Source organism: Giraffa tippelskirchi, chromosome X, assembly GCF_054371585.1.
Source record: "Giraffa tippelskirchi isolate mGirTip1 chromosome X, T2T-mGirTip1v1.2.pri, whole genome shotgun sequence".
NCBI classification, from domain to species: domain Eukaryota; kingdom Metazoa; phylum Chordata; class Mammalia; order Artiodactyla; family Giraffidae; genus Giraffa; species Giraffa tippelskirchi.
The window spans coordinates 47,872,595-47,890,719 of record NC_137289.1 but is presented as its reverse complement, the minus strand read 5'-3'; the positions used below and the strand labels follow the sequence as shown (position 1 = coordinate 47,890,719).

Here is an 18,125-nt window from a genome sequence, read left to right as displayed (position 1 = left end):
CCCATGGACTGTAGGCTGCCAGGCTTCTCTGTCCATGGAATTCTCCAGGCAAGACTGGAGTGGGTTGCCATTTCCTTCGGAAATTATAAAGTCAATTATAAAGTGCTACAAAATATAGAGTGATATTTTATAATAATTGATTATTTTCTATTTCAGTCTGAAAAACCTGAGAGCAACATAAACGTCCTTCAACTGATGAATTTTAAAACATGCAAAAGAAAGAATATTACTCAGCAATATAAAGAAATGAAAGATTGATACAGACAAACACGGATGACCCTCAAAGGCATTATGCTAGACGAAAAAAGCCAGATTCAAAGTCTACATACTGTATGTGTGTTGGTGGCTCAGTCGTGTCCAACTCTTTGCAACCCTGTGAACTGTAGCCCACCAGGCTCCTCTGTCCATGAGGATTCTCCAGGCTAGAATACTAGAGTGGACTGCCATGCCTTCCTCCACGGGATCTTCCCAGGGATTGAACCCAGGTCTCCCGAATTGCATGCAGATTCTTTACCATCTAAGTCATCAGGGAAGCCCTACATACTGCATGATTACAATTAATTATTTTTAATCTGGACAAGGGACAGAAAAAAGATCAGTAGTTGCCAAGGACTAGGGTAGGGGAAGGCTTTTACTATACAGGGATACAGAGTAAATTTTGAGAGTGATGGAGCTTATATCTTGATTATGGTGGTACCATTAGTCAAAACTCACAAAACTGTACTCTCTGGGTTGGGAAGATCCTCTGGAGGGGGACGAAAAAAGGGTGAATTTTTAAATTTTGTTTATTGTTTAACTTTTACAATTGAGAAAAAATTAACATATAACATTGTACTAGCTTTAGGTGTATTTAAAAGGGTGATTTTGCTGCATGTGAATTATATCATAATAAAACAATTAAAAAGAAACATATAGAGGAAAGAAAAATCATACATAATCCTACCACCAGAAGACAACCACTTTTAAAAAAATGTTATTTACTTATTTATTCACTTTATTTTTTGGTTGTGCTGGGTCTTCATTGCTGTGCACGGGCTTTCTCCAGTTGCAGCGAGCACCGGCTACTCTCTTCTTTTGGAGCATGGGCTCTAGGGTGTGCTGGCTAGGGAGTTAAGGCATATGGACCTAATTGCCCCATGGCATGTGGGATCTTCCTGGACCAAGGTTCGAACCCATGTCTCCTGAACTGCAAGGCAGATTCTTAACCACTGGACTACCAGGAAAGTCTATAACTTTTAACGTTCTGGTAATAGTCCTTTAATCTTTATTTTCCTGTTTTTAAATTAATAGACTTTATTTCTTAGAGCAGTTTTAGGTTTATCAAAAAACTAAGTAGAAAGTACACAAAGTGCTCATATTGCCCCCCTTCACATCACCCCCACTTTTTCCTGGCATTAACATCTTGCATTAGTGTAGCACATTTGTTAAAATTAATGAACCGACACTTGATATATTAACTACATAGTTTACATGAGAGCGTACTCTCTATAGTTCTATGTGTTATGACAAATGTATAAATAACATATATCCACCATTACAGTATCATACAGAACAGTTTCACTGCCCTAGATAGGCCCACTCTCTGCCTATTCATCTTTCCCCCCTCCACTCCCACAACTCCTAAAAACCACTGACTTTCTACTGTCTCTATAGTTTTGTCTTTTCCAAGATGTCATATAGTTGGAATCACAGGGTATGCAGACTTTTTAGACTGGCTTCTCTCACCTAGCAATATACATTTAAGATTACTCTAAGTTTTTTCATGGCTTGACAGCTCATTTATCACTTAAAATATCCCACTGTATGGATGTACAGCTTGTTTATCAACTCACCTATTAAGGACATATTGCTGCTGTGCTTAGTCACTCAGTCATCTCTGACGCTTTGTGACCCCATGGACTGTAGCCCGCCAGGGTCCTCTCTCCATGGGATTCTCCAGGCAAGAATACTGGAGTGGGTTGCCATGCCCTTCTCCAGGGGACCTTCGCAACCCAGGGATTGAACCCAGGTCTCCCTCATTGCAAGCAGATTCTTTATCGTTTGAGCCACCAGGGAAGGTCAACTTGGTTGCTTCCAATTTTTGAAAATGAAATGAATTTATGATTGCTTGGTTTTAGAGTAAGACTACATAGCTCTTTAAGAAACTGCTAAACTGTCTTCCAAGGTGACTATACTATCTTGCATTCCCATCAGCAATGAATGAAAGTTCCTACTGCTCCACATTCTTATCAGTATTTTGGTGTTGTCTGTATTTTGGGTATTAGCCATTCTAACAGGTGTGTAGTGGTATCTCATTTGTTGTTTTAGTTTCCAATTCCCTAATGATATTTAATATTGAGCATCTTTTCATATACTTATTTGCCACCCATGTTATCTTCTTTGGTGCACTATCTGTTTAGTTCTTTTGCCCATTTATTAATTGGGTTGTTCATTTTCTTACTGTTGAGCTTTAAGAGTTATTTGTACATTTCAATACAAGTCCTCTATCAGACATGCATTTTGCAAATATTTTCCTTCAGTATGTGGCTTGTCTTTTCACTCTCTTAACAGTATCTTTTCCATAGCAGAATTTTTTACTTGTAATGAAGTCCAATTCAACAATTTTTTTTCTTGCATGGAGCATACTTTTGGTGTATCTGAAAACTCATTACTAAACCCAAGGTCACCTAGATTTTCTCCTTTGTTATTTTCTGGAAGTTTTATAGTTTTGCATTTTACATATAGATTTGTAATTCATTTTGTAAGTTTTTCTAATGGTCATTTTTTGCATGCAGATGTCTAGTTGTTTCAGCACCATTTGTTGAAAAGGTTATCCTTTTTCCAATGAATTGTCCTTGCTCCTTTTGTCAATGATCAGTTGACTATATTTGTGTGGGTTTATTTCTGGGCATTCTATTATGCTGCACTGTTCCATTTGTCTATTCTTTCAACAACATCACATTGTGTTAAGTACTATAGCTTTATAGCAAGTCTTGAAGTTGGGTAGTATCAGTTCTCTAACTTTGTTGAGGTCCTTCAATACTGTGTTGGCAATTCTGATTCAGACCTTTCCATATAATCTTTAGAGTTAACTTTGTTAATTTCCACAAGGTAAGTTCAGTTCAGTTCACTTCAGTCCCTCAGTCCTGTCCGACTCTTTGCGACCCTATAGACTGCAGCATGCTAGGCCGCCCTGTCCATCACCAACTCCCAGAATTTACTCAAACTCATGTCCATTGAGTCGGTGATGCCATCCAATCATCTCATCCTCTCTCATCCCCTTCTCTTCCTGCCTTCAATCTTTCCCAACGTCAGGGGCTTTTCCAATGAGTCAGTTCTTTGCATCAGATGGCCAAAGTATTGGAGTTTCAGCTTCAGCATCAGTCCTTCCAATGAATATTCAGAACTGATTCCTTTAGGATGGATTGGTTGGATCTCCTTGCAGTCCAAGGGACTCTCAAGAGTCTTCTCCAACACCACAGTTCAAAAGCATCAATTCTTTGGTGATCAGCTTTCTTTGTAGTCCAACTCTCACATCCATACATGACTACAAGAAAAAACAAAGCTTTGACTAGACGGACCTTTGTTGGCAAAGTAACGTCTCTGCTTTTTAATATGCTGTCTAGGTTGGTCATAGCTTTTCTTCCAGGGAGCAAGCGTCTTTTAATTTCATGGCTGCAGTCACCATCTGCAGTGATTTTGGAGCCCCCCAAAATAAAGTCTGTCACTGTTTCCCCATCTATTTGCCATGAAGTAATGGGACCAGATACCATGATATTAGTTTTCTGAATGTTGAGTATTTAGCCAACTTTTTCACTCTCCTCTTTCACTTTCATCAAGAGGCTCTTTAGTTCTTCTTTGCTTTCTGCCATAAGGGTGGTGTCATCTGCATATCTGAGGTTATTAATATTCTCCTGGCAATCTTGATTCCAGCTTGTACTTCATCAAGCCCAGCATTTCTCATGATGTACTCTGCATATAAGTTAAATAAGCAGGGTGACAATATACAGCCTTGATGTACTCCTTTCCCGATTTGGAACCAGTTTGTTGTTCCATGTTCAGTTCTAACTGTTGCTTCTTGACCTGCATACAAATTTCTCAGGAGGCAGGTAAGGTGGTCTGGTATTCCCATCTCTTGAAGAATTTTACACAGTTTGTTGTGATCCACACAGTCAAAGGCTTTGGCATAGTCAATAAAGCAGATGTTTTTCTGGAACTCTCTTGCTTTTTCGATGATCCAACGGATGTTGGCAATTTGATCTCTGGTTCCTCTGCCTTTTCTAAATCCAGCTTGAACTTCTGGAACTTCACAGTTCACATACTGCTGAAGCCTGGCTTGGAGAATTTTGAGCATTACTTTACTAGCGTGTGAGATGAGTGCAACTGTGTGGTAGTTTGAGCATTCTTTGGCATTGCCTTTCTTTGGGATTGGAATGAAAACTGACCTTTTCCAGTCCTGTGGCCACCACTGAGTTTTCCAAATTTGCTGGCATATTGAGTGCAGCACTTTCACAGCATTATATTTTAGGATTTGAAATAGCTCAACTGGAATTCCATCACCTCCATTAGCTTTGTTCGTAGTGATGCTTCCTAAGGCCCACTTGACTTCACATTCCTGGATGTCCACAAGGTAAATTGCTGGGATTTTGAATGGTATTGAATCTATAGATCAAGTCATGAACTACTAGTATCTTAACAATACAGAGTCTTTCTATCCATGAACATGGAATCTCTTTCCAGTTATTTGATATCTTTCCTGAGAGTTTTACAGTTTTCCTCATATAGATTATATATATATATATATATATATATATATATATATATATATATTGCTAAATTTATATCTAAGTATTTCATTTTCCGGTGCTAATGTAAATGGTATTGTGTTTTTAATTATAAATTCCAATTGTTCATTAATGGTATATAGGAAAGCAACTGACTTTCATATATTAACTTCATATCCTTAAATCTTACTCTTAATGGCTCATTAATTTTAGGAGGGTTTTTTTGGTTGATTATTTGGGATTTTATTTTATTTTTTTTTCTTTCTTTCCATATTTGTTTATTTTTTTTAATAAATTTATTTATTTTAGTTGGGGGCTAATTACTTTACATTATTATAGTGGTTTTTGCCATACATTGACATGAATCAGCCATGGCTTTACATGTGTTCCCCATCCTGAACCCCCCTCCCACCTCCCTCCCCATCCCATCCCTCTGGGTCACCTCATTGCCCCAGCCCTAAGCATTTGTCTCATGCATCGAACATGGAATGGTGTTCTGTTTCACATATGATAATATACTTGTTTCAATGCTATTCTCTCAGAACATCCCACCCTAACCTTCTCCCTTAGTGTCCATAAGACTGTTCTATGCATCTGTGTCTCTTATTCTGTCTCCCATATAGGGTTATCGTTACCATCTTTCAAATTCCATATATATATATGCATTAGTATACTGTATCGGTGTTTTTCTTTCTGGCTTACTTCACTCTGTATAACAGGCTCCAGTTTCATCCATCTCAATAGAACTGATTCAAATGTATTCTTCTTAATAGCTGAGTAATATTCCATTGTGTATATGTACCACAGCTTCCTTATCCATTTGTCTGTTGATGGACATCTAGGTTGCTTCCATGTCCTGGCTATTATAAACAGTGATGCAATGAACATTGGGGTACACGTGTCTCTGTCAGTTCTGGTTTCCTCGGTGTGTATGCCCAGCAGTGGGATTGCTGGGTCGTATGGCAGTTCTATTCCCAGTTTTTTAAGGAATCTCCACACTGTTCTCCATAGTGGCTGTACTAGTTTGCATTCCCACCAACAGTGTAAGAGGGTTCCCTTTTCTCCACACCCTCTCCAGCATTTATTGCTTGTAGACTTTTGGATAGCAGCCATTCTGACTGGCATGAAATGATACCTCATTGTGGTTTTGATTTGCATTTCTCTAATAATGAGTGATGTTGAGCATCTTTTCATGTGTTTGTTAGCCATCTGTATGTCTTCTTTGGAGAAATGTCTGTTTAGTTCTTTGGTCCATTTTTTGATTGGGTCATTTATTTTTCTGGAATTCAGCTGCAGGAGTTGCTTGTATATTTTTGATATTAATTGTCTGTTGCTTCATTTGCTATTATTTTCTCCCATTCTGAAGGCTGTCTTTTCACCTTGCTTATAGTTTTCTTTGTTGTGCAAAAGCTTTTAATTTTGATTAGGTCCCATTTGTTTATTTTTGCTTTTATTTCCAGTATTCTGGGAGGTGGGTCATGGAGGATCCTGCTGTGATTTATGTCATCTGCTAGCAAAGGTAGTTTTATTTCTTCCTTCCAAATATGTATACACTTTATTTCCATTTCCCATCTTACTGCATTAGTTAGGACTTCCAATACAACACTGAGTAGGAATGGTGAGAAACAACACCATTGCCTTGTTGTTGATCTTAGGCCAAAACATATAGCTTCTCTCCATTAAGTATTGTATTAACTGTAGATTTTTTTATAGATGTTCTTTATGAAGTTGAAGAAGTCTTCCCTCTATTCTCATTCACTGTATAGTGTTGACTTTTGTCAAATGATTTTTCTGCATGTATTGATATAATCGTGTAGTTTTTCTTTTTTAGCCTATTGATGTGATGGATTATATTAATTGATTTTTGGATGATGAAACAGCGTGGAAAAACATCCCACTTGACTGGATTTTTCCAACACTGTTGGATTCAATTTGCTAATATTTTGTTGAGGATTTTTCCATGGGAGATATTAATCTGTAGTTCCTTTCTTACCATGTCTTTGTCTGGTTTTGGTATTAGGGTAATATTGGTCTCATAGAATGAATTAGGGAGTGCTCTCTCTCTGCTTACATCTTCTGAAACTGATTGTAGAGTACTGGTATTATGTCCTTAAATGTTTGGCAGAATTCACCAGTTTATTATCTGGGCATGGTGCTTTCTGTTTTGAAAGAGTATTAATTTCTTTAACAGACATAAGCCTATTCAGATTGTCTATTTTGTTTTGTGTGACGTTTGGATGGTTGTATCTTCCCAGATATTGGTAAGGTTTTCCCTAAGTTATCATATTATTGGCATGTAATTGTGCATAATATTTTTATGACAGCTCTGGTGGTAGTGATGGCCTTTTTTTCATTTCTTAAATTAGTAATTTGTGCCTACTTTTTTAGTTAATCTGACTAGAGGTTTATCTATTTTATTGATCTTTTCAAAGAACCAGACTTTGGTTTCATTGATTTTTCTCTTTCATTTTCCTGGTATAACTTTCATTGATTTCTGCTTTAATTTTTTAAAATTTATTTTCTTCTACTTACTTTGGGTTTGATTTGCTCTTCTTTTTCTAGCTTCCTAAGGTGGAAGGTGAGACTATTGATATTAGGTCTTTTTTTCTAACATATTAATTCTATGCTCTAAATTTCCCTCTAAGCACTGCTTAGAATTTTTATAAATTATATTTTTATTTTCATATAATCCAAAATGTGTTTAACTTCACTTGAGACTTCTTTGGTCTATGTGCTGTTTGGAAGTATATTGTTTAATCTCTAAATATTATGATATTTTTATAGGTATCTTTCTGCCATTGATTTTTTAGTCTAATTCTACTATGTTCTGAGAGCATACTGATATAATTTATCTTCTTATAAGTTTTGTTAAGATGTGTTTTTGTGGTCCATCTTGGAGAATGTTCCACTGAGCTGGAGAAGAATGTGTATTCTGCTGTTGTTGGATGAAATACTCTGCAGATGACAATTAGATCCCACTGACTGATGGTGTGGTTCAGTTCAACTACACCATTATTAACTTTCTGCCTGCTGGATCTGTTGATTACTAATAGAGGGGTTTTAAACTTCCTAATTGAAATAGTGGACTTATCTGTATCTTGCAGTTCTATCCATTTTTGCATCACATATTTTCATGCTCTGTTAGGTATACACATAATTTTCCTTGCTCTGAAGTCTGCTTTGTCTAAAATTAATATAGTTACTCCCACTTTCATCTGATCAGTGTGTTAGCATGCTATATCTTTCTCCATCCCTTTACTTTTTAAAATTTGTTTATTTTTAATTGGAGGATATTTTTTAGCATCCTTTTACTTTTAATCTATATGTATCTTTACATTTAAAGTGTGAAGACAACATATAGTTGGGTTTTGTTTTTTTTTTATAATCCACTTGGATAGTCTGTCTTTTAATTGGTGTATATAGACCATTCACATTTAAAGTGATTATTGATACAGCTGGATTAATACTGACAATATCTGTAATTATTTTCTATTCATTTTCCTTGATTTTTTTCTTATGTGTGTGTATTCCACTCTTTCTCTGCGTTCTATGGCTTTATTTGAGCATTTCCTATTATCCTATTTTCTCTCTTTCTTAGTATATCAATTATACTCATCTTTTTAATTAGTAGTAGTCATAGAGTTTACAATACACATTTACACAAATCTAAATCCACTTTCAAATAACACTATACTGCTTCACAGGCACTGCAGGTACTTTGTAGTGGAGTATTCCAAATTCCTCTCTCCCATCCTTTATAAAATCACTGTCATTCATTTCACTTTTCCATAAACTATAATCATTCATTACACTGTTGCTATTATTATTTTGAACAAACTTTATTCTGATAGGTTAAGAATAAGAAAAATCAAAGATTTCACTTTACCTTCATTTATTCCTTCTTTACCACTCTTCCCTTCTTTATATAGATCTGAGTTTCTGATGTTGTTTTCATTTTTCTTAAAGAATTTCTTTTAACATTTCTTGTGAGGCAGGTCAATTGGTGAAAAATTCCTTCAATTTCTCTTTGCCTGAGAAAATATTTCTTATTCACTTTTGAAGCATAGTTTTGCTGGATACAGAATTGTAGGTTGATGGATTTTTTCTTTCAACAATTTAAGTGCTTCATTACACTCTCTTCCTGCTTGCATGGTTTCTGAAGAGAAATCGTATGCAATTCTTATCCTTGTTCCTCTATATGTAATGTGTTTTTCCTCTTTAAAGATATTCTCTTTGTCTTTGATTTTCTGCAGTTTAAATATGATATGCCTAGGTATAAGTTTTCTCACATGTATCCTGCTTTGTGTTCTCTGGGCTTCTTGGATTTGTGCTTTGGTGTTTGTCATTGCTTTTGGAAAATTCTCAGCCATTTCTTCTTTCATTATTTCTTTTTCCTTTCTCTCATCTCCTTCTGTCATTCCTATTACATACATGTTACACTTTTTGTAATTTTCCCACAGTTCTTGAATATTCTACTGAATTTGATCACATTTTCAGTTTGGGACACTTCTCTTTGCATACTTATTTATTTATTTATTTATGGCTGTGCTAGGTCTTCGTTGCTGCATGGGCTTTTTTCTAGTTGTGACAAGCAGGGAGCTACTCTTTGTTGCAATACGTGGGCTTCTCATTGCTGTAGCTTCTTTCGCTGCAGAGCATAGGCCCTAGGGCATGTGGGCTTCAGTAGCTGTGGCACATGGCCTCAGTAGCTGCAGTTCCCAGGCTCTAGAACAGAAGCTCAATAGTTGTGACACATGGGCTTAGTTGCTTGCTCTGCAGCATTTTCCCAGATGTTGGAAAAAAAAATCTGTGGGATTTTCCCAGATCAGGGATTAAACCTGTGTCTCCTGGATTGGCAGGCAGATTCTTTACCACTGAGCCACCAGGGAAGCCTCTTGCCATATCTTTAGATGACTTATTCTTTCTTCAGTCATGTCCAGTGTGCTGATGAGTTCATCAAAAGCATTCTTCATTTTTGTTACAGTGTTTTTGATTTCTCACATTTCCTTTTGATTCTTATTTTTCATCTCTCTTTACATTGCCCATATAAGCTTACATTTTGGCTCCTTTTTTCATTAGAGTTCTCAACACATTAATCTTATTTATTTTAAATTCAAAGTCTGATAATTTCAAAATATCTGCCATATCTGAGCCTGGTTCTGATGCTTGATTTGTCTCTTCAGGTTGATTTTTTTTTGCCTTTTAGCATGCCCAGTAATTTTTTGTTGATAGTCAGACATCATGTACTGAGTAAAAGTAACTGAGGTAAATGGAGCATTAGTGTGAGGTCTTATGTTAACCTATCTAGGAGTTAGGCTAGTTTCACTGTTTTTTTGTAGCCATGGTGTCAGAGGCTAAAATCTGCCTAGTGTCTTTATTTATCCTCTCCATTGTTACCAGGTTTCCCTAGATTCTTCTTCTTAAATAGTGTCTAAGGCTTGCAGGTCTTTCAATCTTCTGTTATTATACAGGCTCCCAATTGATGTGTAGTAAATTGTAGGGGAAGGAGAAATGTTCTATAATCGTATAATCAACTCTCAGCCTTTTAGTGATCCATGTCCCTGAGTTGTGACCTTCAAAAGCACTAATTAACTTTGCTCCTCCCCATCAGTGTAGGTGAGATAGGAAAGCTACTGGAGTTGGGCATATATTCCTTCTTCCAGGGTGGTTCCATTCCACTGTAGCCCACCAGGCTCCTCTGTCTATGAACTCTCCAGGAAAGAATACTGGAGTGGGTTGCCATTTCCTTCTCCAGGGGATCTTCCTGACCCAGGGATCTAACCCACATCTCTTGCATTGTAGGCAGACTCTCTACTGACTGAGCCACCAGCAAAGACATTCCAGGGTGGTTAGACCCTGATAAAACCCAAATTAGTTAGTCTAAGATAAAATCATTTCCCTTGAGGCCAGGCCTTAGTTAATGAGAATAAAGAAGTCTAGGCTTATTTTAAATCGTTACTTTCCCCCCCTCCTCTATCTATAACAATTATAAATCTTTCACCAAACCTGAGAACCTGGTAGGGATTCTGGAAGTAAAACCTCACAAAAAATTTTTCTCTCTCAAGCTAGAACATGCTCCTTCTCCAGCAATTAGTCGATTACCTGTTAAGTGCTCCAACGAGGATCCAGCAGTGGTGATTGTATTCGCCTGTCTTTCCAGTTTTCAAGGTAAAAACCACAAGGCAGTTTGCCCTGTGACCTCAATTTTCTGTGATTTTAAGAGGACTTGTTGATTTTCATTTCCTTAAGCCTTTTTTCTTGTGACAATAGGAGTGACAATTTCTAAGCTCTTTACATGTCAAGAAACTAGAAGCTCTTTCTAGTCTCTCTGTGCATAAAGGTGTATAAAGTTTTCTATTTATATAATCAACAACATATACAATAGACATTTTATAAACTATGTTCTAAAGTTAACACATTGTGTACATTTTTGTGCCATTAAATATTCCCCCTATACCACATGCCTAGTGACATGATTTTTTATTAACACAGTTGAAACATAATTTCTTAACCAATCCCCTACTTAAGGGTTCAAAGTGTATCCTTTCCTTTGTTTTAAAAAAATTCCATGATAAATATCCCTGTATATAGGGGCTTCCCTGGCTGTCCAGTAGTTAAGACTCTGTGCTCCTACTGCAGGAAGCAGTAGAAGATCCATGGTCAAGGAACTAAGATCCCATATGCTTCTAGGTGTGGCCAAAACATAAATATCCTTGCATATACACTAATGTATGTAATACTGGTAATTTTCTAAATATAAATTTAGAGGAAATTTTATTGAGTCAAAGGTTATGAACGCTTTTAAATTCCCGATCCATATTGTCAAGCTGCCTTCCAGAAAAGCTGCACTAATTTACTTTCCAATTTCAGTGTGTGAAAATGTCTAACACTGGATACTTTAATTGCTTAAAACTTCGCAAATTTGGTGAGGGAAAATGGAAACATTTTTTTCTTTATCAGTAACTTTTAATTTCTCCTTTTATGATATTACCATTATTATTGTTAATATTATTATATTAAGCTACATTCTGGACTAAATGTAAGTGCTCAAGATCATTTATTGATTAAAAGAACTCAGAAAAATCAACATTACTTTGTAGGCAAAAGTTGTATATTTTTCACTGAAGTCTCAGGAATACAATTTTATTGGTAAATACACAAATTAGACCTCTGCTCCACAGTGTTATAGAATGAAGTAGGAAATATTTTTAACAATCCTTGCATGTTTAACTGAGGAAAGACAAATCATGAATTTCCCAAAATAAACATAAATGAGGCACCTTTTGCAAACTTCCACATCTTGGTGAGAAGAGAATGACTGTTTCTCTAAAATAAGTTCGATAAATTCAGAATCTTTAAAACACCTAAGTTATCTGCATTTCATATATACAACTTACCTAGACATTTCAGGAAAATCTGAGTATACACTTAGAAGCAAATCCATGAAGGAAGCTATTTAGGTGGTATTATTAGGCTGGCATAAATTGCCTTACTTGTATGGTTCTTCAATTGCTAATACTTGGATGGAGGTAAGCTGGAAATTACTTTGTTGATTTAAATTCACATTGTAAAGTAAGATGGAACCTGTGTATTACGTGTTTGATTCTGGATTATTTTGCCAGAAATAATCAGCTCACTCAGAGGCTGACATGAGATCTATCTACTTAAAATATGAAACTGGATGAGCTTTCATTATTAGCAATGTGATCTGCATGGTTGGGTGATTTATTCCTTTCTTGATGATAAAGAGATGGGATAATAAAAGATAAGAACCCACCCTTGAAAGACTAAGCAAGCACCAAAATAAGGCAAGCTATCAAAATGTGGGTTTCATGTGCATTTACATATTTTTAAAACTCATTTCCAAACTGTTAAGATTCTAACTTGCAGGCAGTCTATTTCCAAAGGAACAGTATACAATGATGCCACAAGGAGGGTATTCTTTATCTACAGCTGTTAAGTAAGTTGCTATCACCTCTCTAAAATATCTTTAAGACAGATTTCTTCATAGAAGCTCTTAAATGGATCCTTTCAATATATCTGAACTCACCACTATTCGTGACAACCACAGATGATCCAAATAACTTGTTTCAGCCAACAAATTCTGTTTGCCCCAAATTTAGCCTCTAGACAGAGTATTGCTAGACAATGTGTGAAATTGATTGATCTGAATTTTCCTGCTCCAAATTTGGCTCAAAGGCTAAGAAGGTAGAAGATAAATGTAAAAAGAGGCCAAGAAACCAGGTCCTGAAGAACACTTAGCTAGATGAGCATGATGATAACAGTAATAAGAAAAACAACAACAAAACTTGTTGAACATGTCTTATAAGCTAAGGGTTTTACATCCATGAATTCAATAAATTCTTACCACAACCCTACATGCTAGATCCCATTATTAGCCCCATTTTAGAGATGAGGAATCTGAGGCACAGGGAGGTTTGATAACTTGCCTAAGTTACCATGAGTAGTGAAGGTATGGAGCTGGGATTCAACTCTAAGAAGGCTGGCCTCCGAACCAAGGACTAAAACCACTGTAGCATTCTGCCTGCCCTGCTACATGAGTGTAAAGTACATGTCACCCACTTTTAGAACTTAAAAAATAAAGGGCTTCCACACATTCTTGCCTAACTTTTTCTCAAACCACTCTTCCCACCCTACCTGGAAACACAGCTTTGCTCACCTTTTAAAGAATCAGGTGTTGTCTGTAGTGAAGCCAAGTCATACTCAAATGACTATAGGAAATGATACGACTGGAAGACGTCATTTTGCATTTTGGGGGTATTTATCTCAAGGACACATTATAAAGTATGAAATAGTGCCTATGCTTCCAAGAGCTATGAAATAGAGTTGGGAAGATAAGAGTAACCAAGCTAAAAGTTCTTTTTCATTCTCCTTATACCCATCAGCATTTTTCTCATAATACACGGCATTTATCTCACATTACAATACTAGGTCAAGGTCTAAGTTGCTTCACTCGTGTCCGACTCTGTGCGACCCCATGGAATATATCCTGCCAGGCTCCACTGTCCATGGGATTCTCCAGGCAAGAAGACTGGAGTGGGTTGCCATGCTCTCCTCCAAGGGATCTTCCTGACGCAGGGATTGAACCTACGTCTCTCTCTCTTTTTTTTTTTTTAATTAGTTTATTTATCTATTTTTTAACTTTACAATATTGTATTTGTTTTGCCATAAATTGACATGAATCCATCATGGGTGTACATGTTTTCCTACGTCTCTTATGTCTCCTGCATGGGCAGGCTGGTTCTTTACCACTAGCGCCATACTATTGTCTTACAAACTATGCATCTTGAGGATGAAAACGCCTTACTCAAAAACTAACTATGCATCAAAACCTGACCATAAATGCAAACATGGTGGTCTTCATCAAGTACTCTGGTCCTATTACCTCAGCAACATGGGATTTGGCTAATTATGCTCCAAAGAGAAATCCACAAATTCCTGGAAGGAGCAAATTCAGGAACTGAAGGTAGAGACAAGGAGCTAAACAGTAACATCACTGGTGCTATAAAACAACACTTCCACAATTACTGACACTGATTTCGACTACACAGCAAAAGTAAACACTATAATCTTTTTTTAAAACTATAATCTTTAAGACATGTTTTACTATGGTTGTCAGAGATTGGGCGCTTAGCTGAATTACAGCTGATTTTTCCATGAGTACATGGAACAATGCTCAATTTTCAGAAACTATGATAAAGTCCATTTCAGCACATTCTTGTAAGTCTGAACTTTAAAAAACTTTCATGAGTTCCACAGCAACATTGACCACACCTCAAGTTCCAGTATATCATCTTGGACAAGAAGCACAAGTGAGTTGATTTTATTGAAACAGTGATACCTCACCAACTTGAAGGAGATGCAGGCAAGCAAAGTAAACTTATCATTTGCCAGTAGCTGAGTGATACCATCTGGAGACTTCAAGTGCTCAGTCTCTCAGTCATGTCCAACTCTTTGTGACTCCATGGACTGTAGCCTGCTGGGTTCCTTTGTCCATGGGATTTCCCAGGCAAGAATACTGGAGTGGATTGCCATATTCCATCTCCAAGGGATCTTCCGAACCCAGGGATTGAACCCTTGTCTCCTGTGGCTCCTGCACTGGCAGGCAGATTCTTTACCACTGAGCCACCTTGGAAGTCCAGAGACTTCATGACTTACCATTGACTCACGGTATCTGTTGAGTAGAACTTGGTCCCAAGGGAATTTCAACAAACATTTGAGATGGACCTTCAACCTGCATCATCATAGCTATTTTTCAAATGGGTTCATGTGGCCCTAATTAAAAGTGGTAATCCCTGCTACTTTAAGGGCCCCTGTTAACAGAAATGATGAGAAAAAGTAAACAACAGAGATGTGCTTCTATGCCATCAATGTTGTCCCCAACCATTACTGTTGGGGACTGTCTAGCACCCAGCACCAGGTCAAAAGTTCAATAACTTCATCACCAGTCTAAAGGCAAGAAAACATGATATGTTCAAGCTCCCATGAACAGTTTTCAATAAGAGCTATTACTGTAGACACATCATCATGTTAAGTACTACAATAATATTTATTTTATTATAACACATACAGTCAGTGGAAAGGGAGAGATGAATCTTTGCTGTTCATTATATGAGAGGACAAATCAAGTAAACAAATTCTTTTTTGAGTATTTTTTTAAAGGCTACTATAACAGTGAAGGAAAAAATTAAAAGCATAAGTACTTCTCTTCTGACATTTATCAAACTTGAAGTAGAACGAAGGGCATGATGTAGCAGTCACTACAGAAAAAAAAATGTCCCATTTCTCTGGAAATTGGGTTTCTAGAATTGAAGTCTCAGTCAGAATTCCTCAGGGCTTTAAGACTTCATTTTCAGGCTATGGAAGCCAGTGAAAACGGAAATTCAAGAAAAACCCAAGTCCTTCACTTTTGAGTATACAGCTTATTTCTCTTTATCTGGGAGTTAATTATCTTATTCCTACTTGTTGGATCATTTGTCCAAAATTAATTCAACTTAATATATATTGAGTGGCCTATGCACAGCCTGGGCTTCCCACTACCTGCCTTTTCTACTAGCTTTTCTACTAGCAGGTGGGCAAACTCAATGAGAAGAAAAGGTCCATATTTAGAAGAGGTTTGAGAGTTGAGCAAGGTGACATCATTGGCTAAGTTGAGAAATACAGATTTTCCATGAAATTTCAATTCATTGTGCCCTTCTATCTCCCATTAACATGAATAACTGAGACTTGATGGTATTCTCATTAGTCTTTACTATAAGGCTATGGGAGATACTTTTACAGAAAGGCTGCTCAACTGGTGAAACCTGATCTGAATAATTTTTCTGGCTAAAATCATCTCTTACTTTGGGCATAGGACTTTGGGCAAAAAATCAAAGCTCTTGTCTGAAAAAAAACAAATTGTTCTTTCTATTAGCACCTCAGCTGCACAAGTCTCTGCTAAAGGAGGTTTACTTACTTACTATTTGGTCAAGAATTTAAGTTGTGCTCTTGAACTTTTCACAACAGAATCAACTTTGTGTGCCCTACAACTGGTATCTAACATATCCAATTTTCACTTCAGACAACATAGGCTAAATCTCCACTACAGGTGCACTTTAGAGAATCCATGATGAATCAGTGCTTCATTTTTAAAATTTTTTAATAGGAGAATAATTGCTTTACAATGCTGTGCTGATTTCTGCCATTCACCAATGTGAATCAGCCATAAATATATATACGTCCCTTCCTCTTGAGCCTCCCTCCCACCCCTCTAGGTTGTCACAGAGCCCTGGGTTGAGCTCCCCATGTTCTACAGCAACTTCCAACTAGCTAGATATTTTATATATGATAATGTATATATTTCAACAGTATTTTATCAATGCATTCCACCCTCTCCTTCCCCTGCTGTGCCCACAAGTCTGTTCTCTAAGTCTGCATCTCTATTCCTACCCTGCAAATAGGTTAATCAGTACTATTTTTCTAGATTCTATATATATGCATTAATATATGATATTTCTTTTTCTCTTTCTGACTTACTTCACTCTGTGTAACAGGCTCTAGGTTCATCCACCTCACTAGAACTGACTCAAGCTTGATCCTTTTTATGTCTGAGTAATATTCCATTGTATATATGTACCACAACTTCTTTATCCATTCATCTGTCAATGTACATCTAGGTTGATTCCATGTCCTGGCAATTGTAAATAGTGCTGCAATGAACATTGGGGTACATGTGTCTTTTTGAATTATGGCTCATGCAGCTCAATATCAGAAAAACAAACAACCCAATCAAAAAATGGGCAGTAGACCTAAACACATACTTCTCCAAAGAAGACACCCAGATAGCCAATAAGCACATGAAAAAATGCTTAACACTGCTCATTTTTAGAGAAATGCAAATCAAAACTACAGTGATGTATCACCTCACTCCAATCAGAATGGCCATCATAAAAAAAAAAATCCATAAACAATAAATGTTGCAGGGGATGTGGAGAAAAGGGAGACCTCCTGTACTGTCAGTGGTAATGTAAACTGGCACAGCCACTATGGAGAACAGCATAGAGATTTTTTTCAAAAAACTAGGAATAAACTACCATATGACCCAGTAATCCCACTACTGGGCACATATCCTACCTGAGTGCTTCATTTTTATAAAATAATATATATGTGTTGTTGTTGTCATTTAGCTGCTAAGCAATGTCCAACTCTTTTGTGACCCCCATGGACTGTAGCCCGCCAGGCTCCTCTATCCATGAGATTTCCCAGGCAAGAATACTGGAGTGGGCTGCTTTTTCTTTTTCCAGAGGATCTTCCTGACCCAGGGATCGAACCTGGGTCTCTGGCATTGTAGGCAGATTATTTACCATCTGAGCCACCATGGAAGCCCAGATATATATGTGTGTGTGTGTGTGTGTAGTTGCATAGAAAAAAAGACTCTAAGTCTATATACCAATTAACCATGATTAACATAAATGTTGAGATTGCCAATGACTTTTGTTTCTCTAATACTTTTATTTTCTCCTGAATGTTGAAAAATGACATCTATTTTTAAATAGAAAAAAATCACACTGATGTAAACTTTGCTTAGGGCATCTGATAATTGACAATGCAGTCTACTAGACATATTAAACAACCACATGTATAACATTTCCATGTTCTAGCCTTCGATTAGCTTATATCATTCAAAGTTAAACTATCTGGACTACATTAACTTAGCACTCATATTGAGACATAATTTAATGTTTGCCCTATTCCTTTACAGAGGGTTAATAAAGAAATGCCAAATATGATTCTTCTCTCTTTTATGAAACCAAGGTTACAGTTGGTGTCTTTGTACCACCCAAAATGTACTTTATGCAAACA

General features: G+C 36.8%; 1 protein-coding gene across 6 annotated transcripts in view; it reads right to left on the bottom strand.

The window, feature by feature from the left end:
* CHRDL1 (chordin like 1) overlaps positions 1–18,125 on the bottom strand; it is a 127,469-nt gene that overhangs the window by 97,868 nt on the left and 11,476 nt on the right. The gene's annotated exons all lie outside the window — the stretch shown is intronic.